Below are 25791 nucleotides of genomic sequence, written 5' to 3'. Positions count from 1 at the left end.
AGTGATGGCCAGAAAAATAACACATCCTCAGCCTATCCATCAACCTGTGATGAGCCATGGATGATTCTTCTGGGTGTGGTCTCCCAAGGGGCAGGTGTGCCAGATTCTTGGAGCAGACAGGTGATGCCACACACTGCTTCCTTCTTGGCTTTATTGAAAAGAGGGGAAAAAAAATGGCCCACACCTCTGGCTCTGAAGGCCTCTGGGCCTGTGTCCAGAAACCTGAAGCCTGCAATTAAATGAAACTAGATCCGTAGGTGGGGAGAGCTTCTCCTGCCCAGAGAGGCTCCAGAGACTAGGCCCTGGGGACCTGCTGCTGATGGATGGACTGTGTGGGGTCTGGGGGCACAGAGAAGCTGCCTCAGGGAAAGGGGAGAGGGTGGGAATGTACCAGCCAGCCTCAGTCCAAGAGGCCGGGCTCAGGGCCACCACTAAGGTGGCTGCCTTTTATTAAAACAGAAAATTGCCGGTGACTTTCTGGTCACCCGAGTCCCTTCCCTGGAGGTCACCACTTCTCCGCTAGATATGTGCTCTTCTAATCCACATTTTCATGCTTCACGAGCCTCTCTGTGGATCCCTGCATGGCTTGGGGCCCTGTCCCATCTCTGGGCTGAAGAATGCATGTGGCCATGTTTTTCTGCGTGCGATGCTCTGCAGTTTGCTGTTAAGGGGAGCCATAGGACTTGGCCAGTTTTGTAGGTCAAAAGTGCTCGAATATCGACAGCTTTTATATAATTCAAGCTAGTAATTTCCTGTCCGTGCTTAGACAGGCGGCGGAGCGGAGTAGCTACAAGCAGGGATTTGATGGTGCGTGGGCTCCCACCCCATGTAAAACAAGGATCGAAATACTTACTACCTACGTTCCAGATGTGTTTTGAGGATTAGAAGTGTAACATACAAGGCATTTAAAACCACGTAGCTATAGTCATTATTATTATTCTTATATATTTTTTAAAAATTATGATTTTGCAGTGTGTTGGTGGAGTTTGATCTAGTTGATGGATTTTTTTTTTTTTTTTTAAATAGGTCCCATCAACATTTGACCTTGACTTTGCCATTTTCTTTTTTAATTTATTTATGATAGGCACACAGTGAGAGAGAGAGAGAGAGGCAGAGACACAGGCAGAGGGAGAAGCAGGCTCCACGCACCGGGAGCCCGATGTGGGATTCGATCCCGGGTCTCCAGGATCGCGCCCTGGGCCAAAGGCAGGCGCCAAACCGCTGCACCACCCAGGGATCCCTAGTTGATGGATTTTAACTTATGTACAGATAATATTTTGTCATGGGGATGCATGACATGTGATTGGTGTATTCCATGGAGATGCCACTTGAGTTGATTGCAGTGTTTGGACCTTCTCTGAGCACCTCAGGGTGCTCATGTGCGTCCTGTCTCCTCCACATATTCTTGGGACTGGAATCTTTGGCTTGTGGCTTTTCCAGACATTGCCAGCTGGTGCTGCCCAGGGGCTGCACTGGCTGACTCTCTCTCTTTTGGGGTATGGGATCTCCCTACAGCCAAGCCCTTGGGTGGGGCATGTGGTTTGATAGCTGCCTTAAAAAAAAAGACTTTTGGTTTTTAGAAGCAGAACAAACATGTTCTCTGTAAGTTGGAAAATTAAGAAACAAAAAGCCTGCACATAAAAAAATCCAGCTACATTCCCGCCCCCCAGAGAGGGAGCATTGGCATCTTGGTGTATGTGGGTTTTGATGAGAGGGATCAGCTCTGATCTCTGCTGCCCTGAAGTGACCATGGGGCAAGGGAGCAGTGAAATATGGGGATTCTGCGGCCTCCACTCGAGACCCAGCAGGCGAGAATACTCAGGGATCGGGCAGGGATTTGGTAGCTTGGAGTAGGACTTTGCATCAGCTGGATCCAGGACCCACCTCTGCCTTGCAGTAGCTGTGTGACATGCATGGCTCATGGAACCTCAGAGACCCACAACTTTGTTTCCTTGCAGTGTTTTTGTGCATCCCTGTACACAGTAGGTACACAATTGATGCTTGAAGGAATGCAGTATAGTAGGGTCTCTCAGCCTAGGCACTACTGACATTTGAGTGAGATAATTCTGATCTAGGGGCTGTCCTGTGCATTCAAGGGTATTGAGCAGCATCCCTGGTCTCTGCCCACCCGGTAGATGGTACCCCCCCACCCAATGTGATAACCAGAAAGGACTTCAGGACACTCGCTGCCCAATGTCCTTGGGGGCTGGGGTTGGTGGGCACAGTTGCCCCTCCAGGACCCCTGTGGTACATGATAGGACCTCAGAGAGGACTGTCTGGAAGACAGAGAAGCCCAGGACAGTTTTCCATGGAGTCTCTGCCCAGTGTGTAGGTTTTCTTCATTCAGATGCTTTAAGCACCTACTGTGTGCTGGGAGCTGACCTAGGTGCTAGGATTCGTCTGGGAACGAGGCAGGCAGGTGGTCTCTCTTCTTGTTTCCTGGGCATAGCTGGACACTGTGCACTAACCATGGCTTGGCCTTGGGATATGGTGGTGACTTAAGCCCTATTCCTGCCTTAGTCTCCCCTCTCTGTGACATGGGGCAAAGGTTGTCCTGAGGGTTGCAGGTGACCCTTTGAGTAACTCTGTTACCTTGGGTTGGCTGTTTGCTTTCTGGGCCTCGGTTTCCCCATCTGGAGAGTGGTGTTTGCAGTAGCACCTACCTCCTGGGCTGCCTTGGGGATTTGTGAGTTCTTTGCTCAGGCACATAGCACACAGTAGGTACCGTGTGACGGTGGGCAGATGGTGTGTGCAGAGACTCTGAAGGCCAGTGTGCAGGCATCTGCCCTTGGGTTATCACAGCCTGCTGGGTGGGGGCGGGGCGTGCTGGTGGAATGCCCCCGGCATCCTCTCTGTGCCTGGCCATGTGAGTGGGGGTCTTGGCGGGAGGGAGAGTCCAGCTGCCCTCCTCCCCAGGCCTGTAAGGAGCCGGCTCAGTGGAGATCCCTAAGGCGATTAAGTGGGTTCATTTGATCCTGAACGTGAACTTGAGCAGGCGGCTTATCTCCTGGAGATGAAAGCCAGGCAGGCGATGAGCCACCTGGCCCAGGCAGGGAGTGTGGGATTTTATCCTCCACTCTGCCCAGCTGAGGCCTGTGCTGGGGGCGTTTGCCCTACCTGCCCCCGGCCCCTTCGGCTGCATGTTCAGACTGTGCTTTTGATGTTGGTCTGATACTGGCGGGCACATGCCACAGTAATTCATTTGACCCTTTCAGTCTCATGAACTAGCAACCATCATCACTTTCTCTGTGTTATAGGCAAATAGTTAAGGCTCAGAGAGGTCAGCTGACTTTTCCAGGGTCACACAGCGTCTTGACACCCCCAATGATATTTGCTGCATATATGGGCAACAACCCCTTTTATTCCTGGGTACTGAGATTCCTGCTTCATACACTCTGACTTTACACAGGGTTAACAACAACAAGAAAAATCAGTGTAATGCCCCCATTGTAGTATAAAGGGAAATGTAAGGAAGGAGCTGCAGGCTCCCACTCAAATGAGTAAGTGCAGATTTGAGAGGAGTGAGTGCAGAAGGGTTTTTGTTCTGGAAATACATGAAAGTGACTTAAAGAAAAGAAAAAAAGCAAGTGTTTGAATTGGTTCTGGCAGGTTTTTATAATGGCCAGGTCATTTGAAAATTGTGTGGGGAGGATGACTTTCACGGCGTGGGCCTGTTTTCCCGGGCTGAGTGCCCGGCGCACGACAGCCATCATCATCTGCGTATGTTTCTGGCATGTTCCAGGTGGGGACACCACCTCTGAGACCCTTGCTGCTCTAACCACGTGGAAACGGTAACAGTGACAGCTGTCACATGACCACTTGTCCAGAAGCCTTCCTGGTAACGATGGATAACATGTGCCGGGAGTGGGACCGCTGCCTCGGAGACCCCTGTCCGCTTTTCATTTTTTTTTAAAATATTTTATTTATTTATTCATGAGAGACCTAGAGAGAGAGGTAGAGACATAGGCAGAAGAAGAGGCAGGCTCCTCTAGTGGAGCGCCATGTGGGATTCGATCCCGGGACTCCAGGATCACGCCCTGAGCTGAAGGCAGAAGCTCAACCACTGAGCCACCTGGGCATCGCACCCTGTCCCCCTTTCAGTCGGTGATAACAAAAGCAGTGATGGCAGACCAGGTGCTGTGACCCCCCCCCCCCTTGTCCCCTTCTGGCTCGGATTTCTGCAGTGGCTTCCTGCTGGCCCCTGAGTCCACTCTTGTCCTTGCGGTGCTGCAGCCAGAGGGAAGCTGTCTGAGGGAGGAGGTGCCTCAGGGTTCCGCTCTCCAGGCCCTGCCGCCTCCTCCTGGGGAAGAAAGCCAGAGGCCCTGAGGCCTGGGCGGCTCCTGCTACCTTCACACTTCTTTCCACCTGGGCATTTGCACTTGCTGTTCCCCACCTGGCATGCTGCCTCCTTGCTGTCATTAATGTCAGCTCTGATGTCACCCTCAGGAGGGCCACCCATCACTATCGTTGCTCCCCACATACCGTCTGCAGTTGCTGTGTGAAGCTCCTCGGTGGATTTATATTCCCGCATGTCTTGATGGCCTTCCCATGTCAGAGGTCACCTCCTAGGCAGCAGGAGCTACGTCTGTCTGTCTTGTCTGCGGTGGGGCCCTTGGGGTCTGGAATGGTGCCGGGACATAGGGGCTCATTCTGTGTTGTTGAGTCCCTTCGCAGGGCTGGCTGGGTCCCTTCGCACTGAGATGGAGCCTGGCTGGGCCAGGTCTCTGTGGGCCTGGCCCAGGGGAAGGGGAGGCCGGGTGCTGGACACAGGGCCCTTGTCCCTCAGTGGCTTCCAGCCTGTCTGGAACTGGCCAGACCCGTGCCTGCTGCTTCCTGCCCAGGGAGAGAGGCTCTTAGGGAGTCAGGGTGCAGATGGGGTCAGCGGGGTGGGGTTGCTTCCAGGGTTCATTTGGTAACATCTGAAGATATTATGGTTGTCACAAGGCGGGGGTAGGGGGGAGGGGGCAGGGGGTGCCACAGGCCTAGTATGCTGGGGCCAGAGATGCTGTAAACACCCGATAGGGCAAGAGCAGCCCCCGCAGGGAAGAATGATCCAGCCCAAGTGTCAGAGTGCAAGGACCTGGCATGGCATCAGGCCTCGGATGCTCAGCATCTGGGCTGGGCTCAGAGCAGGGGAGGACCGGGCAGACCTAGGTCCTCATTGCATGCTGTGTCTGCATATCTGTGACCCAGAGTGTGCCCCCGGGCAGGGTGTCTAGGCATCCTAGAGTAGCGTGTCAGGTCTGTTACCAGCACAGGCTGGCCATCAGCTGCCTTGGTGATGGGTCCCCCACATCTGCAGGGTTCCCACAGCCTGGCGGCTGGAGCTTCTCCTTTTCCCAGGGCTGAGAGCCAGTTGGGGGCCCTGCAAACACAGTTGTTGCTGTGGGAGGTCCCCCTGCAACCATCCCCTTCAGGGCCCCTTTTACAGATGGCAAGGCCAAGGCCCAGAGTGGGTTAGGCATTGGCTCAGGGTTGCACAGCACTATAGGGGCTGGACTTAGGAGGCCTGATATTTAAGCAGGGAATGCCAGCTCTCCAGGTCCCACGGTCTCCTGCCTCTGTCTGTCTGGCTCCTCCCACTGACCAGATTCCACATCCCCTCCAGTCATTATGGCTATTTGTTTTATAATTTTTTTGTTTGTTTTATAATTTTACAAATTAAAAAAAATATTTCGTATCTGTACCTGGTCATGTTGTATTTCTGTATTATTTATAATAATGTTTTTTTTATTTTAAAAATATGTTATTGTTCTATTCATGTAAGGAATACTATTCAGTCATAAATAGGATTGAAGCGCTGGTACATTTATAATGTGGATGAACCTTGCAAACATGTGGAGTGAAAGAAGCCAGACAGAAGGCCACACCTATCAGATTCTGTTGAAATGAAATGTCCAGAACAAGCAAACCTGTAGAGACAGGGGGCAGATAAGTGGTTGCTGGAGGAGGTGCTGGGGGTACGGAGGTGACTGCTCATGGGCAGTGGGGGCTCCTTCCCTTTCATGTCTGGGGAATGTTCTGGAACTAGATAGGGATTGTGGTTGCACAACACTGTGAATGTCATCGGTGCACCAAGTTGTTCACTTTATAATGGTTAATTTTGTGTTATGTGAATTTTGCCTCAATAAAAAAACCAATCTGGGAACTGAAAAAAGATATGTATTTAGTAAGCTTTTACTCCATGCTAGACACCGTATACATTTGCTTACTGAGTCAACCCCATGAGTGAGAGTTTCCATTTCACAGGCAAGGGGCAGGCACAGAGATGTTAAGCAGCATGCCCAGGGTCACACAGCTGGAAAGCAGAGGAACCAGGGCTGGATCCTCAGGTCCCCACGTCTGTGCTCCATGGCCTCCTGGAAAATGGTAGAAGTCTGTGCTTTGGTGGCTCCCCTGCCTGCCTGCCCTGCAGCCATGAACACCCCTGTTCGCCCCCACCCCCACCCTCCCTACAAAAGCAGGAAGTTTCCAACACGGGTCGGGTGCTGTGATTCAGTGTGGCTTGCTCTGGGGAGCATGGGGCGGGGGGGCTGGGCTGTTTTCAGTTTCTGCTGAGTTTCTTGCTCTGACTCAGTGCTGCCCCTGGCCCCAGTGACCTGGGCTTCCGAACACCTGCTGAGCCGAGCTCTTGCTCATGTGAGCCATCAGAAGGAACCAGATTTGAGACCATCACTTGCTGGCTTCTCTGGGCCTTGGCTTTCCTTTCTGTGTAGCGGGGGCATGGAAGGAGGTGTTTATTGATATCTCTCATATCAATTAGTGGATGTGAGGGGCCGCACATGTCTGGGTGTGTGTGTCAGGCCCCTTCTGTTCTCCAGGACGACCAGCTGCTGAGCCTGGTGGGTGAACGAATGGTGGCCACTGAAGCCTCCATCTCCCACCCATTGGGTCCTGCTGTAGAGGCTGGGATGGGAGCCTGTGCCCTGTGTCATCTCATCCTTGCCTGGCTCAAGGGGCTGAGTCTGGGTGTATCTGGTTCTGGGGGAGTTGACTGATGTCTGAATAGATTGGAGGCTGAGCTCCGGTCTCTGGGGAGGCAGGCTGGTTGACCTGAGCCCCCGACCTGATCTTGAACAGTGCTTCATGCTGGCCCACAGAGCAGCACCCGGCATCATCCTTGTTTGCTTGCTTGCTTTCTTTCTTTCTTTCTTTCTTTCTTTCTTTCTTCCTTTTCTTTCTTTTCTTTCTTTCTTAGATTTTATGTATTCATGAGAGACACACAGAGAGGCAGAGACATAGGCAGAGGGAGAAGCAGGCTCCATGCAGGGAGCCCAAAGTAGGATTCGATCCCAGGACCCTGGGATCACGACCTGAGCCAAAGGCAGGCGCTCAACCACTGAGCTACCCAGGTGTCCCTCATCCCTGCTTTATTGATGGGGAAACAGGTTTGCAGAAGCCAGGTGACTTCCTCAGGCTTTTCAGAATGGCTGGGCTGGGGTCTGAGCCTCAGCCAACCTGACTTTAGCTGTTCTGGTTATTATTGTTTTGTGCTGGAGGAAACAGCTTTAGAGAAGTTCAGCCACGAGTTTGGGGTCGTCCAGCTAGAACCTGGGTTGAATCCGGGTGTCAGGCCAGGTCCTGGGCTTCAGGGGCTCTGGGTACAGGCTCCCTTGCTGGGCTTTCCTGTTCTGTCTGTGCAGTGAGCACTGCCTGAGGGATTGTCTGGTCCCTCCTGGTGCATAGGTCCCTGGGCTGGTGTCAGCATGCAAGCCAGTGGGGAGCATGCAGAGGGAGGCCAGGAGAGGGAGGGGGAAGGAGGGAGGGAGGGAAGGATGATGGAGGAAATGTGCAAGGACCCTGATCTCTCTCCGGACCAGGTCAGTGGGAACTGTCCTGCCCGCCCTGGGTTGCTGGAGTCCCTGGAGCATCCCTTGGGCCTCGGGTGACAAATTTCTTTCACTGTCTCTTGACCTGGACAATTAATTGCTTCTGGCGATCGATGGCTCCACGGCACCCCTGCTCTCCTAGGCAGCCCCCAGCCTCGCCCTGCAGCCACTAATGGCCCAGACCCCACTCTGGGGGCGGGGAGCCTGGGCCGGAGGCGGGAAAGGCTCTGCAGTGTTTTCCTTCTGGCTGACCATCAGGATCCGGTGGCAGGCGGCCTCTTTGAGGGGAACCCAGCTGCTAATATCTTGGAGTGCTTGCTTTGTGCTCTCCGAGAGGCAGAGACTGAATTATCCTTACAGTGAGGGGGTCCCTGAAAGGCATCCAGATGCTTCTAGAAGTTTCCATTCCCTTCCATTCCCAGCGCACCACTCCCAGAGGGCCTGCTCTCTTGTCTCCTGCCCCCCAGGGGGCTTCTGGGCAGGGGTATCTAGCAGAGGTCATGTTGTGTGGTTATATGGATGCCTGGATGCAGATCTCAGCTATGGGAGGCCTGAGCGAGCTTTCTGGCCTCTGCCTCATTGCCCCCATCTATAAAATGGGGAGGGCTGTAGGTTGGTTGTAAGTATTAGCCAGTTAATAAGCACAAAGGGCAGAGCAGTGTGCCTGGCAGGGGAGCTCCAGGTCTCTGTGGGCTGTCATTGCCGGTGGTAGACAGATGGACGGACAGATGGCTTCTCCATGCTGGCGCCTCCATGGGCCTGGAGGGAAGCCCCTGGTCCTCCCGGCCTGGTCAGCGCCGGCCTGCCTTGGCCTGTGCTTGGCGGGGAGCCAGGCTGCCGAAGCCTCGAGCTGGGCCCCGCCTGCCCCCTTCCCTCCGATAGCCCAGCTCCTTCCTGGCGTCTGATTTTTCCTGGCGGTAGCTGTCCTTGAAGATGGCCCCACGCCCTGAGTGAGGAGATGGGCAGGAGGCTTCAGAGAAGCGTGTTTGGGGCTACATTGGGGGTGTAGAGGGTGGAGGATGGGGCAGCTGAGCATATGCCCAGTTTCCAACCTCCCCACCCCTCAAAGGCTGTGCAACCTCGCAGGCTGCTGACCCTCTCTAGGCCTTAGTTTCTCTGTCTTTGAAACAAGGTCAGGATCATGCCCCTCCTTGCTGGGCTGTGAAGGTGGCCCGGAGCCTGGCAGTGGGTGCCTGCTGAGGGGGTGTTACCATGAGGATGACTGTGTGGTTGTTTGCCTGTCCACTTCCGTCCACACCCCTTGGCCTTGCTGTGGCTGCCACTGTCCTGGCAAGTGGTAGGGGATCGGGCCGAGAGGGCTCCATCTGGCTGGCATGTGCCACCCGCCTCCTGCCCCCCAGCACCTGCCAGCTGCTGCAGTCCAGTGGGGAATCAGAGACCTGGCCAGCTCTCGGTGATTGCCTCTCTGCAGCTTCCAGGAGAGCCGACGCAGGCCGGCATGCCTCAGCTGTCACTTGAGAAGGAAAATAAAATGTCCCAGTGGCTTCTAAATGGAAGGGCTGCAGAGCCTGCCTCCCGCTCCAGCTGTCTGGGCTGCTGGCCACCACGGTGATGGGGATGGCCCGCCCCTTGCCCCTTTTTATCTGATGTGAAGAGATATGCCCGATGGCCCTAGAGGCTCCCCAGGTCTTCCTCTGCTTCCTTCCATCCCCAAATGCCTCAGGGCCCTGGCCTGCTTCCAGCCTGGTGCCTGGGTCAAATGGTGCCTGAAGTCCCCAAATCCAATTGGCAGGGACCACTTCTGGAGGTCATTCTTGCCTCTTTTGGGCCAGTACCCGGATCTGGGGTCTCCTCGATTCAACTTGTGGCTTCTGGAGAGCTGTCTGGCTTGGCTAACGCTGCTGGCTATTGGGACCATTGGGAGGCTTGCATGGGTATCATGTCGCTTTGCTCGAAGGGGCAGGCACCACAGTGGTCCCCGGGCTTTGGGTGATTTTGTAGAACTTGCCCTGTGCCTGCTGAAGGGGGTTTGTCATGGGCAGAGGGTGCTGCAGGCAGAGCAGCTCCGCTCCAAGGGCCAGTACTGGAGGTCCTGCCCTGGAGCAGCAGAGCTGGGCAGGGGGACCCGGGCAGGGGGCAGTGCCTGGGGGCAGGGGTGCTGTGGGTGTGCCATGGCACCTGCTCCTTGTGAGGTCCCAGTCTGTGCCTCTGCACTGACAGTGGAGTGCAGTGAGGGCACCCGCCCTCAGCAGGGACCCCTGACGATATGGGCAGTTGGCCCTGAGGTCCCTTCTTGGAGCCTCACTCTGTCCGGAAGAGGGGCGGTAGCAGTTCCAGAGAGAGGCTGCAGGAAAGATTGGGCTGGATCAGCGCTGCCGGGCCCGGGGTCTGAGCTAACGCAGGCAGAGATTGCCCCCTGACTGTGACATTCCTGACACTCAGCCCCCAAGTGGGGGTTAAGACTACCAGGGCTCCCATCCTGACTTCACTCTCTGGCTCAACCTCCCTGGGTCTCAGTTTTCTCATCCGTAAAGTGGGAATGGTAGAGAACCTGTTTGAAGGCTTGTTGGAGTTTAAGTAAGTAAAGGCTCGGCCTGGGGCTGCCACTGAGTAGTCAGTTAGGACCACTATTATTATTAGTTGTTGGTTTTGTGGCTGCTGCCAGACTGGATGTGGCTGAGTGTGTAGGAGTGAGGGCTGCCTTGAGGAAGGGGGACATTGGGCTGGTACACACGCGTGGGATTCTGGGGGGTGTGGGAGGTGCGTGGTGGTGGTGGGGGCTTATCTGTTGGGGGAGGGGATTGGTGGAAGACAGCAGGCAGGTCCGGGGCCCCACTGTGTGCCTGGCCCCATGATGCACCCACTGCATGCCAGGTATCGACTATCGTGTTGGGTGTGTTGTGAGCTGGTTGGGCCAGGCCCTCTCTCAGCCCTGCTGTCAGCTGCACCCCATGGTGTTGGCTTTGCTGTGCATTGGCCCTCCCCTGTACCCCACCTCTTCTAATCTGAGTCTCACCATGCTGGTCCTACTCTGCATCTGGCCTCAGGTAGACACTTGTAGCCAGAGTGAGGGATGAGTCTGGTCCTTTCCTGGGGGACTCAGGTCTGCAGGGGGTGGCCAGACAGAGCCTTTGGGTGAGGTGGCATTGAGGCTAGAACATGCCTGGACCATCCAGAAAGACTTACTTGTGGGGGCGGCGGGGGGTGGGGAGAAGGGGAGAGAGCGTGACGGAGCTGGGCTTTGAGGGATGTGAGGGAGTTCTCTGGAGCGGTCACCTGCTGTCAGCAGGGCCAGGGCCTCAGTCTGCCTCACTGTGAAATGAGCATATTAGGGAGGAATTTGCTGGGGTCCTTGGAGAGACAAGAAAGCTCCCAGTTCTAGCCCTTGTTCTTTAAGCCTCTCGCTGAGCCCCTTGGGACAGGTGACCCTCCCGAGCTAAATTTCTTCCTGGAGAGCAGCTTCTTGGAGTGTGGCTCAGGTCCCCAGGAGAGTGACATGTTGAAAGTGCTTGTTGTGGCAGTAGGTTTGTCGAGCACCTGTGCCATGCTGGGTGCTGTTCTGTACTGGCTCCTTCACGGGGCACTGTACCTTATGGGGAGTGGGGGCCCCTGTCGCCACGCCTCAGGTTACAGATGGGGAGCCAGAGGCATGGGGAGATGAGGTGACTCGGGTGCCCCATGCAGAAGTGGCTTGAGCGGGGACTGGAACCTGGGCTACCTCCGGCCCCACCTTGCCTGTTGTCTGCAGGCAAGACCAGGGGGTGCCCCGTCAACACCTGCTCTCTTTCCTTATACCTCAAAAATGTGCCTCCTGGGGGCCCTGCCTGCATGCTGTGCCGTGACCACCCAGAGCCCCCAGCTGTTGCATTCATGACAGCATCCTTGCTCAGGGGCTTTGTCAAGCCTGTGGACTGACTGAAGGGTGATGGTGTCCTGGTCGAAGCAGAACAGCTGCCCTGAGGTTTGAATTCTGGCGAGCTCTGTCCTCCTGGCTCTGTGGCCTTGGACTGGTGACTTCCTGTCTTTGAGTGGGATGAATGGACACGTTGGGCCGGCTTCCTGGAGGAGGAAAAGGTGATGCTTGTGCTTGTCCTGGGAGGGCAGAGGAGGAGGATGAGGGTGCATTTGGCAGTGGCCTGAGGGAGCTTGTGTTGGGGCTGGGGAGCTGAGTCTCAGCCCATGGGCCCTGGGGGCCAATGAAATACTTGAGCTAGAGTGGCTGTGGGCTTAGGAGAAGGAGCCCTCCTCGGATCTGCTTTGCCAGGGAACAAATTGGGTCAGCCCCTGGGAGAAGAGGAGGACAGGAGGGGGCTAGAATTAAGCATTTGTGGCCGAGCCAGGCCAGGACTGCCCCTGGGGAGCGAAGGAGGAAGGGTGCCTGGTCCCCCCACGTGCTCAGTGAGTGGAGCCTGCACCAAGTGCATGAGCGTGAGGTGCCCATGAGCATGGGCACGGGGGAGTGTGTGAAGGGAAGAGGCACGGGCCAGTGGTGGAGTGGCTGAGGGTGTGCACGGGTGTGAACAAGTGTGTGAGTGTGAGTGCCAGCGTGACGGAGATGGTGGGTGAGGGGTGTGGAACCTGGTTGGGCTGTGGCAGCTGCTCCCTGGCCCCTGGGGCACAGGGGTCAGTGTTGCCCCCTCTCACAGAGGACCCTGGGCAGAGGGAGGTCCTGGGGGTGCAGCTCCGTGCAGGGAAGTGTGAGCCATGGCCATACTGGGGGAGCTCCAGCAAGTGCCTCCCCTGCTGCCCTGCCTGTGTTCTGGTTCCCATCACCCAAAGAGCGTGTACCTGGGTTCGAATCCCAGCTCCTTCACTTTCTGGCTGTGTGACCTTGGGCGAATTGCCTCAACTCTCTGAGCCTCAGCTGCCTGGGCTGGAAAACAGGTCCCGGTGGTCATGAGGGTTCCACGAGGTGCCTCGTGAGAAGCAGTTGGAACACAGACAGGGCCTAGGTGGCTGTATTTCTCTTCTTCCTACCCTGTCTAGAGCTGACCAGGGCTCTCTGACCATGGCCAAGCTGACAAGCCGAGCTCCCTCCCTGCCTGCCCTGTGGATTCTGCTTGCAGGGTGCTCCATCCCATGCACTTCTCCCGCCTCCCCTGGTGACCCACCTGGGCCGGTGCAAGAGCTTCCTCTCGGCCATCGCCTTCTACCCGCTGCCCCCACCCATTCTGCGCTGCACAGCTGGAATGCACGCTCCAGATCCTAGCGGGAGCTTGTGCCTTCTGGGCAAGCAAACCCTCACAGGGGTCCCACTGATCTGGGAACAGAGCTGGTGTCTGTGGGGCTCTTTGTCACCTTCCCTGTCTCCCTGAGCTCGCATGCTCCATCTGCTCCAGCTGTGGCTCCAGCTGCGGCCCTGGAGGTTCTCCCCAACTCCGAGCTTTGTCCCCTGTCTCTGCTCCCACCTGTCCCCCAGGCCGCATGTCCTCGCCTGGAAAGACCGGGGAATTCTTTAGTTGGGAACCGCGCTCTGGACTTGTGTGTGGCTCAGTCATTGCTGGGAGATGCCCCCATCTCCCGGTGGGCCATGTGACCCTGGGGTGGGCTGGGGTGGGCCGGGCTGGTCCTCACCCCATGCTGCCAGGTACTCAGGCCTGGGGGTTGCAGGAAGAACTGGCTGCAGTTGGGGGAAGGTATATGCAAAGAAGATGGGGTCTGAGCCCCGAGCTATGGTCTGGGGAGAGCGCCCGTTGGGCCCGACCCTGCCTGGCCCTTTACAGGGCTTTTGGGAGCCCAGTTCTGGACTATGGAGTCCTGCCTGGGCACTCCCTGTTCCAGCTGTCCTGCGGGGGCCTGTCTCTGGGGCTGCTACCGATGGCAGGACCAAGTGCCAAGCTTGGGGGCATCATAATGGAAAAAACTTAACAAAAAAACATGGGGGTGGAAAGAAAGGGGGTGTGTCTCCCTTGAGCCACCTTCAGCTGCTCCTTTTAGGGCTTTTTTTGGGATCTGAAGGGGCTGCCAGGGCAGACGGGCAGCCAGCCCCTGGGTAGGGTTAATGGTAGAGCCTGGCGGCAAAAGAATGCTTGCGGGATGCTCTGGCTCTGCAAGCACTTTGCATCCACTCTGAGGCCAGGGACTTTAGCAGCGTTCCCAGAAACCTGGATGTTGAGGTGTTTGCGCATGAGCGGGCTGTGGAGTCATTGTGGGGAGCGGGCCTGTTTTCTGGTTGGGAAGATTGAATTCAGAGAGTGCTGGGGGGCTTGCTAAAAGGTCACATCTGTTAGTTGTACTAGAGCCAGGTTTCTGGACTCTCGGCCCAGTGCTCTGCCTGCGTACTATTTCTTTACAATTTTTTATTCCCGTGTGAAAGCTAACACGGTAACACAAAAACATGGGTGTAGGTTAATGAATAATAATCAAGCAGACACCACATAGCCCCCCTGCTTTTGCCCCAGTGGTGACCAGCATCCTAGCTTTTTTTTTTTTTTTTAAGATTTTATTTATTTATTCATGAGAGACACAGAGCACGAGAGAGAGAGAGAGAGAGAGAGAGAGAGAGAGAGAGAGGCAGACACAGGCCAAGGGAGAAGCAGGCTCCATGTAGGGAACCCGACGTGGGACTTGATCCTGGGTCTCTAGGATCACACCCCAGGCTGAAGGCAGCGCTAAACCGCTGGGCCACTGGAGCTGCCCAGCATCCTAGCTTTTTGTGGGACTCTCCTTTTTTTTTTTTTTTTTTTTTAAATACTGATGCGCGGACCCCACCCTCAGAAATTCAGGTGGGGCCCAGGTAGAGGTGACTTTTTTTTTTTTTCAATTCCCATTCATTCATGATAGTCACAGAGAGACAGAGAGAGAGGCAGAGACACAGGCAGAGGGAGAAACAGGCTCCATGCACCGGGAGCCCGACGTGGGACCCGATCCCGGGTCTCCAGGATCACGCCCTGGGCCAAAGGCAAGCGCCAAACCACTGCGCCACCCAGGGATCCCAAGGGACTCTCCTTTATTCTGTCTGGTGTGACCACCTCTGTGGGCCTCTGTACGTGTGAAAGTTGGGTTTTGCCTTTCCCGGAATCATGTAGGTTGAACGATGGTGTGTGCAGCCGCGTGCAGCCCTTTGAGCCTGGCGTCTGCCCGGCACGTTAGCCGGAGTTCCTTCCATCTGGTTGTGTGCACCCGTACGTTGTTGCATGTTACCGGGGAGGAGCAGTGTTCTGGGGTACGCCTGTTGGTGGACAGCTGGATTGTTTGCAGATTTGGGGGGATTACGAATAAAGCTCTAACAGACGTTTGCGCAGAGTCTTGATGAGGCGTGGTGGTTTCATTTCTCCCACGTAACTGCCCAGGGTAGGATTGCTGGGTCCCTGATCACCAGACACTTGGTGTCTGTCTGGCTTTCATCGTAACCATCCCGGTCAGTGTGTAGTTAGCGGACCCTGGGGGTTTTAACTTAAACTTTCCTGATGGCTAGTGACCTCGAACAGTTTTTCATGTGCTCATGGGCCATTCGTATATCAACTTTTGCGAAGTGCTCTCAAGTCTTTTGTCTGTTTTTCTCTTGGGTTGACTGGCTCTTTCTTATTTCTTTGTGGGATTCCTTTATATATTCTGGACACTGGTTTTCATTGGACTGTTTCTGACTTTGAATGGTGATGTGGAAATTCATGAGTGAGAATAGCAGGTGTGCTCTTTCAGGTATTCCCTCACTGGTGCCTAGGGTCCTCTTGAGAAGTTTGTGGGGCACGTAGTTCACAGTAACACTGTGATCTGGGCTCCTAGCTCCTCGGTGGCCCTCGTTGTAACCACGCAGCCCGGTTTGGAATCCCAGCTCTGTGACTTCCTGGCGGTGGGACTGGGGGCCACGAGACTTTGATTCTCTGAGGCTCTGTGTCCCTGTCTGTCACCTCTGGTAGCACTGCCCGCCTCACAGGGTGGTGGCAGGGAAGTGCTTGGCCTCCCACATGCGGCGTACCAGGCACAGACCGGTGGGCCGCACTGTTGCTGCCCACATGTTGATGTGGCTGTGCCATACATAGCTCATGTGTGGAGGCTGCTGACTTTTTACTAACAAGACTCGTATTTTCTCCTGCAGGTCTCCCGGGCTCTTTGAGGACTCGGAGTTGCTTGGAGGCTGATTCTGGTAGGTTCACAGCTGTCCCCACTCATTGCCTCCAGCAGACTCATGTGGCTGGGACCTTCTCGTGGGTGGGATCAGGAATTTCTGGGGAAGCAGAGATTCCTCCTGGTGGATGTGGTTGGCGGCCCAGTGTGACCTTGTGGGGTGGGATCTGGCACCGTAGTTGCCCAGGGTGGGGAATGGTTGGGGCACTTGGGGTCCCCTGGGGACGGGTTATGATGCCTGAGAGAAGGGGCAGTTCCTGACAGTGTAGATGTGGGATGGTGGGTTTTCTCTGTCTCTGGGGTTCATGGGCACATTGCTGTTGTCCTCTGAGGGTCGCTGCAGGCTTGGGAATGGACAGGCCTGTGGAAAGGCCCTGGTGTTGGGGTGGCAGGTATTGGAGGACATCCTTGGGCTAGACATCCGTGTGCCAACGTGGCCGCCATACCAGTGTTCCAAGCCCCAGCACTGCCACTTTGATGCTGGGCACCCAGGGCAGGTCACTTCACCTCTCTAGGCCTCCATTTCTCCACCTGTCAAGTACGGGCACCATCCGTACCACCTCATAGCAGGGCAGTGATGGTTAAATGAGCTGATACAGGACAGAGCCTGGCATGGTGTGGGTGCTCCAGAAGCTTGTACCGCGGCTAGTGCTTTCCAGGTGTCGCCCATTTTGTGGGTCCCACAGTAATGCTCCCAAACGGGCTGCTTTCCGCATTTTACAAACCAGGAAACCGAGGCACAGATGGGTCACCTGTCCCACATCTCAGCTAGAAGCTAAGAGCTGGGGCTTGAACCCTTTGTCGACCCTCCCAGAGAACCTGGCATATTCTTCCAACATGCTCATTTGGCAGCAAGCAGAGTAAGGCCCATAATGGGTAGGCCTGTGCCCACTGCCCGCATCTCCACCTGGTACATTGGATGGCTGGGGCTCTCCACGGGGGGGTGGGGTAGGGGTCATACGGGCACTGGCGGGGTTTGGAAACCTCAGCGGGGAGGGAAGGCAGTCCAGGAGTGGGTCACGCGTGGTGGACAAAAGCTTGGAGCCAGGAATTCGGACATTGGTCTGGCTGGCACACAGTGTCGTTTATATCACATTGATTTTTAACTAGGAGAGGCATGGTGCTCCTGAGCAGGGACTCTGGAGTCTGGCTGTCTGCGTGCCAATCTCTCTTGGCCACTTATTATCTCTGTGACCCTAGCCATGGCTCTCTGTCACCCTGTGCCTCAGTTTTCCTACCTATGAAGTGGGGATATACCCAAATCTCTTCTCCCCCAACCCCACAGGACTAATGATGAGTGGATTGTTGCTAAGATTTCTGTGTTTTTGTAATTTCTTTTTTAAGCAGCTGGGAGACCTGTAGTGGAGGGAGCTACATCCACGGCCCCGTCTCCCCATGCCTGATCCCCATCCCTGGAGTCATGGGGCTTGGCTGGGGGAGGACAGACTGCTGACCCAGGCCTGGCAACACCAAGGCCATGTCCTGGGAGACCCTGGTGGGCATGCCAAGGATGCTCTATTCTCATGCCTAAGAGTTGAAAGATTTGGAGAACTAGTGGAGGATGCCTCCCAGAGGGGCTGTGGGGAGGGGGTTCTGGGTCACAAGGTGAGCACCCAGCCCCAGCCCATGCCCTGGAGGAAGGGGTGGTCAGTGAGGGTGGCCTCATAAGTGGCAGCTTGGCACCTTCCTGGCTCTATGGTTCCATGACACTGAGTACAAGTCAGCGTGGTGGGGCGTGCATTTCTGTGAGCACGTGGTGCTTAGCAGGTAGTAAGTGCTTGTTCACTGCTCCCTGGGTCTTTCTTTACCTCTTACTGACAGAGCTGTTCCTCTGGGAGTGAAGAGGGGATGTCACCCTGGCCTGGCCCCAAGGAGGGTTTGAGGGGTGCTGAGCCACTGGCAGAGCCCCAGCCTGACCAGCAGCTTCCATGGCAGGGCTGAGATTGGGCACTTTGTGCTTCTCTGGGTTTCTAAGCACCTCTCACTTTTACCCCCTCTCCCCCCATCAAAGCCATACCGGGTGCAGGCGGGGACCTGGGAGGAATAGCCAGGGTCGCCTGTGCATCCCCATTCTGCATAGGGGTAAACTGAGGCTGAGAAGCAAGCAGAGGGTGTTCCAGCCCTTGTCCCTGACTGACACCCAGCCTGAAGCTGATGTCCTGGCTTCCCTGGCGGTTCTGCAGTGGATAGGCCTCCCACAGACCTGGGCATGAATCCACTCCCATGCCTCAGTTTTCTCATATGCCAGATGGGTGTCCTACAGGGCTGTTGAGGGGATTGTTGGCCCCATAACAGGGCTCAGCACATTCTGGCTCAGGCCTGGCTGCTGTTGAGAGGTTTTCCTCCTCTTCAGAAGACGTTCACTCATGAGAGTGATTATTTCTAAAGCACCTACTGTGTGCCAGGTGCTGTTTCAGGTGGTGGAGATGGAGCTGTGTGTTGGGTGGATGAACACTCCGTCCTCCCTGGATGAGGCAGGTAGTAAGCACGTCACATACACACAGTGTGTCCTGTGGTGGTGGGGGTGCAGGTGTGAAGAGCCAGCAGGAAAGGGGTTTGGGAAGGGCGTGTGTGGCTGGGGGTTGCAGCTTCTAATGGCTGGTAGACAGGGTGGTCCTACTTGAGAAGGTGGCATTGGAGCAGAGACCTGCAGGAGGGGAGGAAGGGAGCACGCAGGTCTCTGGAGGAAGGGTGTCCCGGGCAGAGGGAACATCTCATGGAAGGGCTCTGAGGCTGTGTGGAATGGGGTTCTTGGTTTGCAGGAGACTTGTGAAGTGGGGGGGTCTTCTTGGGGCAGGTGTCTCTCCCTTGCCCTCCACCCCCTGGGAGGCTGGAGGGATAAACAGGCTTGTAGGTTGCCTGTTTCCTGAGCCAGGCCCTCCCCTGGGCCCCAAGCAGTGAGTCTCATCATGGAGGTGGAGAGATGTGGGCATCACTGGAGGTATCCCCCAAAGGTGATGAGTCTAGCCAGGTTTGGGTGCTTCTGAGGTTGAAGGGAGACAGCCTTGCCCCCGGGGGTTAAGGGGCAGGGGAGGTCCCCTTCCTCCTCCTCCTCTGCCTCCTGGGCCTCCATCAATCTGCCTTACTGGCCTAATGGGGAACCTTCCTCCCATGGCTGAGTTATCTGCTTGTCATGCCGTAGCCCACCCGAGGACGATAAAAGGGCTTTTTGTCTGCAAGCACTTAGCTTCCTCCTCTGGGGCGATCCATCATGCCTGAGGAGGGAGGGAGGCAGACAGATGGGGGAGGGGGCAGAGGGGGTCCCAGGAGCCCCCCCTGCAGGATCCAAGTGGCTCCTCGGCCCAGAGACGAGGCTGTCTGGGGACAGGCAGGGATAGCTGGGAGGGGGCCACGGAAGGACATGGAGGCAGAGCGACAAATGGAGACAGGGATGCCGTGTGGACCCTTGCCCCACAACTCCGTGTTGGCAGCTTGGGGGCCTTTCTGAGACCCTCACCTGGGGCGGTCTGGGGGGGTCAGAGCTGGGAGGTGGGGGAGTGGGCATTTCTGAAATAAGAGGTAGCCCACGAGATGGGTGGAGGCCAAGGAGGACCCGTGTCCGAGATGGTAATATAACGGCTGCAGCAAACACTCGCGGCTCTCACGTCGCCTGAGACCCCCCCTTCTAAGCACCTCATGGGATTATCTCATTTAATCCTGAGAGCCACCCCACGAAATGGGGACCGTTGTTGTCCTGTTCTGTAGGTGAGGAAATCAAGGCTCAGCAAGGTGTTGGGAGGTCCCCAAGCATGGAAGCCGCAGAGGGAGGGTTTGAACCTGGGGAGCTCGGCTCTGGAATCTTTGTGCTGGTGCATGTCACTGGAGGAGGTGGCATTTGGTTTGCCCCTGAGCCAGGTGTAGGGGTTGACCCCAGTGGCCTGGGGAGGGGCCCTTCCGGCATCCCAGGTGGAGGAGCTGTAGGATCCCTGGTGCAGTGAGTGGGTGGGGCTTGCCAGATAGCGCGTGGTGGTGTAGAGATTGGGTGGGTGGGGGGGGTTATGGGTGGAGGCTGAAAGCAGATGAGGGACTGGGGTAGCCAGGCTTTCTGGGTACCCTGGGGAGGAAGATCTGGACCCAGCAACCTGCAGGCAGACAAGTGTCCAGGTGTGTATGTTGGGAGGCTGGGGGGAAGGTTGGAGGGGCTCAGCCGTGCAGGATCACACCTCTTGGAACTCCTGTTGGTCCCACTTGGTCGGTGGGTCCACTAGCTTTGTCCCCGGCTGGCCGGGGTCCCCGTCCCTCCACTGGGTGGAGGAAGTGATGTCTGGGGGTTCTCTGCCTTGGGCTAGCTGTCCTTCCTCCTTTCCTTCCTTCCCCCTCTTCCCCACCCCCCTCACTCCATTCCTCTCCATCTCTCCCTCCCCTTCCTCCCTCCATAACCCCCTCCTTCTTTCCTCCCCTTCCCACAACCCCCCTCCTTTTCCCCACAGGCCACCCTCAAATGACAGCAATTAATGGTGCCTCTGATGGCGGGCCGGAGGACGAGGCTGACAGTTGAGCGTGTCTGCCTGTGGCTGGCCCTCTAATCGGGCCCCGGGGACGCCCCCTCCTGCCATGGCTCCCAGGCGCCGCCTGCCCGCTCCATCACTCACACGGTAGCAGGGAGCAGGGGCCGCCCTTGGCGGGCAGTCGCGTGTGAGCTGGCCAGGAAGCTACCCCCTCACCCGGTCCCTGTCATCCTTTTATTATTATCTTTTTTCTTTTCTAAATGGGGGGCTCTGGGGTGACCCTTGTCCTACCCCAGTTAATGTGCATGTGATGGCCAGGCCACCGACATGCCCTCCTCCCCCGGGACATCCTCTCTGCTGGCCAGCTCTTGTCCCCAAATGACCTCTTGGGTACTGTGCCGCCCTCAGGGCCAGCCCCTTCCCACAGGGCCCCCCTTCTTTTGTGTCTGCTCTCTTGGGTGGAGTCGAGGAGCCTTGTCCTGTTCTGGACACTGGGCATCAGTTAAATGCTGCAACCCTGGCAGCCAGGAGCCTTCAGTGGTGGGGGTCACTACCCAGACCTGGCGTCTTGGCTGGTGGGGGTCTTGTGTGTGTTGTGGGGTGGGGGCAAGAACCCTGGCCGGTCCTGTCCACACTGGGCCTGGCGCTTGCTCATTCATCATTTTGCAGCAGCAATAATGAGGCCCCTGCTGTATGCCACAGCCTGCAGCTGGTGCTTTTCACCTCGGTTCATTTTATTCTACAATAACTCTCTGAGGAGAGTGCTATTTATAATGCTGCTTTTGTAGAGGGGGAGCCTGACAGGCAAGAGGCAAAGTGATTTGCCCTAAATGACCCAGCAAGGAAGGGATAAATCTGGGATGCAACCGTGACCTTCCTTGTTCAGGGCTCATAATTCAGGGCCATGGGGGCAACTTGGATGTACAGTGAGGGAAACAGCAGACCTGACTGGGAAGTGGGGAAGGAGCGCTGGGGGCACCTAAGTGGGGTTAGTGGTGTTGATTTATACATATGTCTTTCTCTGTTGTGGTTAACAAAAATCAGCCTTATTGAGACATGATTAACCTGGAGTATAAGACGCACCCATTTTAAGGCTTCACTTCTGTTAAGTCCAGACGACTGAAAACACTCACATAACAACCACAACAATCAAGATATGGAGTGTTTCCATCTGCCCCAACAGAATCCCCATTCCCCCCACCAGAAGCACCCACCGATCTGCCACCGCAGAAGCTCTAGAATCTTCTAGATTTTTCAGAATAAAATGATAATGCATTTTTTGGTGTGTTTTGCTTCTTTCTGCATGATTCTGAGATTCATCTGTGTCTTGGGACGTACCAGTAAGTCCTTTTTTATTGCTGAGTAATAATAGCCCACATGTGAATGTGCTGCAGCTCATTTATCCCTTCATGAGTTATGGGCATAGAGGTTGTTTCCAGTTTGGGACTCTTGGGAATAAAGCTAGCAAGCTTTTATGCCTTCAACTGCTTTTTCTTTCCTTACTGCATTGGTAGAGACCCAGGGTTATGCTGGGTGGCAGCAGTTGGGTTTTTAGGGTTAGCTAGCTGTGGGAGTTGTTCTCTACACTCCCATTTTACAGATGAGTAAACTGAGGGCTCTGAGCGGTTAGGTGACTTATCTGAAGTTTTCTGCGAGAGTTGAGTGCTCTTTTTCCTCCTTGGAGCCGGGGCGTACCAGGCCCATGTGTTGCACTAAGGCCTTTGCTGGTCCAGAGGGTCGAGCCAGGAATTGATGGCTAGGCGGGACAAGAACCACCCCTCTTCCCCAAGGGTTTCCTCTGCTGCTGAGTGAGGGTGTGGTAGAGGTACCTTGCCTTCCGGGTCAGGCACTGTCTGCTGGCACTGCTGAGCGTGAACGGCAGGCCTTGCGTGATCCCGTTGTCTTGGGCAAAGTCACGCAGGCATTCCGGGAGTTATTTTTGGGGCAAGGCAGGAGCATGACATACGAGAGCCCAGGAATGGGGATGAGGACAAAGAGGGGAGCCTTCTCCTCCTCCTCCCTCACCTGAGGGGTGTTAGCTAAGATGACTTTTCGGGGAAGGAGGCCCGTAAATTAAATAAGCAATCCCGTAAATAAATAAGTAATGAAGTTAGTGGGGTGCCTAATTACATCAAATTCATAATTATGGATGGATGCCTGCCCGATAATTGTACTTGTTTTTAATCTTTGGCTCCAACATGCGTCTCCTTCCATCTGACAGTAATCCCTGCCCCAGCTGGAGGGAGGAGGGAGGCACTGCCTTGCAGGGCTCCCATTGAGCCTGGTGATGGGCCCCCCCTGGCGCCAGGGATCCAGGCAGACTTGTCTTCATCCTGCAGTCAGGTTTAAAAACCTACGCAAGTTTTGTAATCGCTGTAAATGACAGTAATAATAACACAGTTTGTAATAGTAATCCTGTTGCACTTTACATGTTATAATTTAATCTTCCAAAACCCCCTGTAAAGCAGAGATTGTTATCATCCCCATTTTATAGATGAGGAACCCGAGAAACAGAGAGGTTAAGTGACCTGCCTGAGGTCACACAGCCAGTGAGATTCAAACCCAGGCTGTCTATGCTGGGGCCCACGTCCTTCCCATTCTCCTGCCTCAATGTCTAGGTCATCCTGAGTGGGACTTCTGCTGTCTCGGTGCTGGGCGCTTTATGCATTTACTGTTGTTTCCTCAGCACATCCCTTTGAGGCAGATGCTAATTTAGGGTGGCTCAAGGCCTCGCGAGGCTTTAAATGCTGAAAAGATTATGTCATGCTTTCCACGATTGCCATAAATCAAACAGAAACCATTCTGAACCATAAAATAAAAATGTTTGTTTTTCATTTGAAGACAAAGCAAGCCCGTTGCTGAATTAAAATGACCTTCTTTCTAGATCTTGTCTTTCCCTTTTGGTGGCTTTGACTTGCTGGCACTGTGGACACTCCTCACCCTGCCAGGGGCTCTCTGTTGATGATCATTAGACCCATTTTCCAGATGATGGAACCAGGCTCCAGGAGGTGGCAGGACCTGAGGGAGGTCATAGCAGGTGGCGCTGGGCTTGCATTCTAACCAGCCCTTCCCCCCTGGCTTGGGGAATGGAGACCACCTCAGTACCTGCTGTGGAGGGGCTGCCTCTCTTGCCTGAGAAGTGAAGGGGGTCCCTGCTATGCTGGGTGGCCATGGCGAGTCCAGTTAGCCGTCTGTCTGATGGGAAGAGGAGACCAGCGGTGCGCATTTCATTCTGGGGATGTGGGGGTGGCTGGGGCGGTGTTGTTATCACATGCAGTCCATGCAGACCCCGGACCGCCAGTCAGGCTTGACATCTTTTCTTTCACGCTGTTTGCCCTCTGTCTTGGGACATCTGAATTCTGAGCCCTTGGTATGCCTGGGCCTCTCTGGGGGAGTTGTCCTGCAGACTGCAGGGAGGGAACACCCTTTGGTTTCTGGGGAATGCTCATGCAGCCAGATGGGGCCTGTGTTTTTGGCAGAGGCTGTGGTTTGGGCTGGCCTGGGGCATGCATTCCCCTGTGCTGACTTCAGGTTCTGGGGTTTGGGCTCTCTCCCTGCCCTCTTGCTGCAACCTGGGGCACAGAGGAATTGAGGACAGACTCACATGAAGAGTTGTATATCTTCATGGTGCTCTGGGGGATGGAGCAATCTAGAGAGGCTGCCTGGAAGGGCTGGAGCAGGCATGTTGAGCAATAATGAACTTAGCTTGGAGGAATCAGTGTGAGTAAAACACTCCAAACGAGACCTAGCATAGAGCAAATACTGTGTTTATTACCAAAGCTAACATTTCCTGACCATTTGCCTGCCTTAGTGCTATGCGAGGTTCTACCATTGCCACCATCACTGATATTAACTTAATTTCTAATGATTCCTGGCCATTTATTCTATGCCATGCTGTGATATGAGTGTGTCATATACGTTCATTCATATGGCAGCCCTGTGAGGTGGGTGCTTTGTTTTATACGTGGGGAAGCTGGGGGCACAGAGAGGTTAAGTGACTTGCCCAAGGTCATACCGCTGGCAGAGTTGGGATTTGAACCCAGGCAGAGTGACTCTGTGCACCTGCTGTTAATTGTGGGGATTGTGCAGGCATCACCTGTAGCTACCCCTGAGCCTAGAGCCAGACTAGACCTCTTGGCAGGGCTGCACCACCCATGGGCCAGGCTCCATATGCCACGTAGGGCTCTCAGGCATGCGTCAGCTGTTCTGGGCTGGGCGGGACTGGTCAGGATTTGAGGGGTCTGTTTTCTGCCTCCCTGCAGCCAGGCTGGTGTCCCAGTGGCCTTCTGGGGTGGGGCGGGGTATGTATACACAGCAAACAAGATGCTGGGGCCCCGCCTTGTGGATCCCATGGGCTGAAAGGGAGATCAGCAGTACACAAAACAAATGTGGTGTTCCAAGATGGGGATATGCTGGCTGTGGGATAATGCAGGGTGGGTGACAACGCTGGTTTTGTGGGGAGGCTCATTTTAGGTCAAAGAATCAAGAGTGGTCTCGATGGAGGTGGCATTGGAACTGGGACCTAGACAACGAGAAGGAAGCAGGCATATGAAAAGAAGAGGAATGAGTGTCCTAGGTGTGGGAATAGTTTGTGCAAAGGCCCTGAGGCCATAATGTTTCAAGAATGCCGAGGAGGCCTACATGGCTGGAATGGAGCCAGGGGCAGCAGGAATGCTTCTCTGGATCTGAGGCTGTTCTATAGACCTCGGAGGTTGGATTCTTTTCACATGTAAGGCAGAAACCAAGTTTAAAGGCTTTTGCTTCTCCCGTTTGTTCTTTTGTTCATTGATTAATTTACATTTATTGGGCACATGGAATGTTCTGGACATTGCTAGGCCACTGGGATCAGAATGATGGAAAAAGCAGGCATTGTCCATGCCTTTGAGGAGTTTAGTGTCCAGAGGGAGAGTGTCAGTAAAACAGGTGATATGGACGGTGGTAAGGGTCATGATGTGGAGTTCAGGCTATCACTGGGGTATAATAAGGTCTGAATTTGTCTGTGGTCAGGACAGGCCTTCTTGGACAAGTGTGTCAATTGAGGGAAGACCCAAAGGTGATTGGTTAGGACTCCTGAGTCGTGGTAGAGTCACACTTAGGCTGGTTTGGGCCACAAGGAGGAATTGACAGGTGCTCACAAGGGCAAGGTTCAGGGTACGACAAGTTCGGGCATGGCTGGATCCAGTGGCTCAAACTGTGCCTTGGGGGAGCTGACTCTGTCTCAGCTCTGCTTCCTTCTGTGTGGGCCTTGTTTATAGGTAGGTTTATGCTCCCAGTACAGCCAGCCAGGGGAAGGAGTCATTTGAAGCCCCAAGAGTGCCATTCCTTTCTCTTGTTTGTTATCCTTGCTGAGTGAGACCTTCAGTACTTGTTCAGCTATTTTCAACAGCTATGGGAGGTGGCTGGGGTGGGGGGAGGGGTTGGCCCAAACCAGATGCGATCAAAGAAGGGAATGAGGCAAAAGGGAGGGGTGGGGATTGTGGCTAACT

At 55.1% G+C, this 25791-nt stretch overlaps 1 protein-coding gene across 2 annotated transcripts in view; it reads left to right on the top strand.

Moving 5' to 3' along the window:
• NCOR2 (nuclear receptor corepressor 2) overlaps positions 1-25791 on the top strand; it is a 210850-nt gene that overhangs the window by 13774 nt on the left and 171285 nt on the right. For both annotated transcript variants that reach the window (XM_041729398.1, XM_041729399.1), the window contains exon 2: positions 15829-15876. The gene's annotated coding sequence lies outside the window, so the exon portion shown is untranslated. The remainder of the gene's footprint in view (positions 1-15828; positions 15877-25791) is intronic.

This window comes from Vulpes lagopus, chromosome 14 (genome assembly GCF_018345385.1).
Source record: "Vulpes lagopus strain Blue_001 chromosome 14, ASM1834538v1, whole genome shotgun sequence".
In the NCBI taxonomy this organism is placed as follows: Eukaryota; Metazoa; Chordata; class Mammalia; order Carnivora; family Canidae; genus Vulpes; species Vulpes lagopus.
Note: the sequence above shows the minus strand (reverse complement) of the source record. Positions and strands in the feature narration are given on the sequence as shown.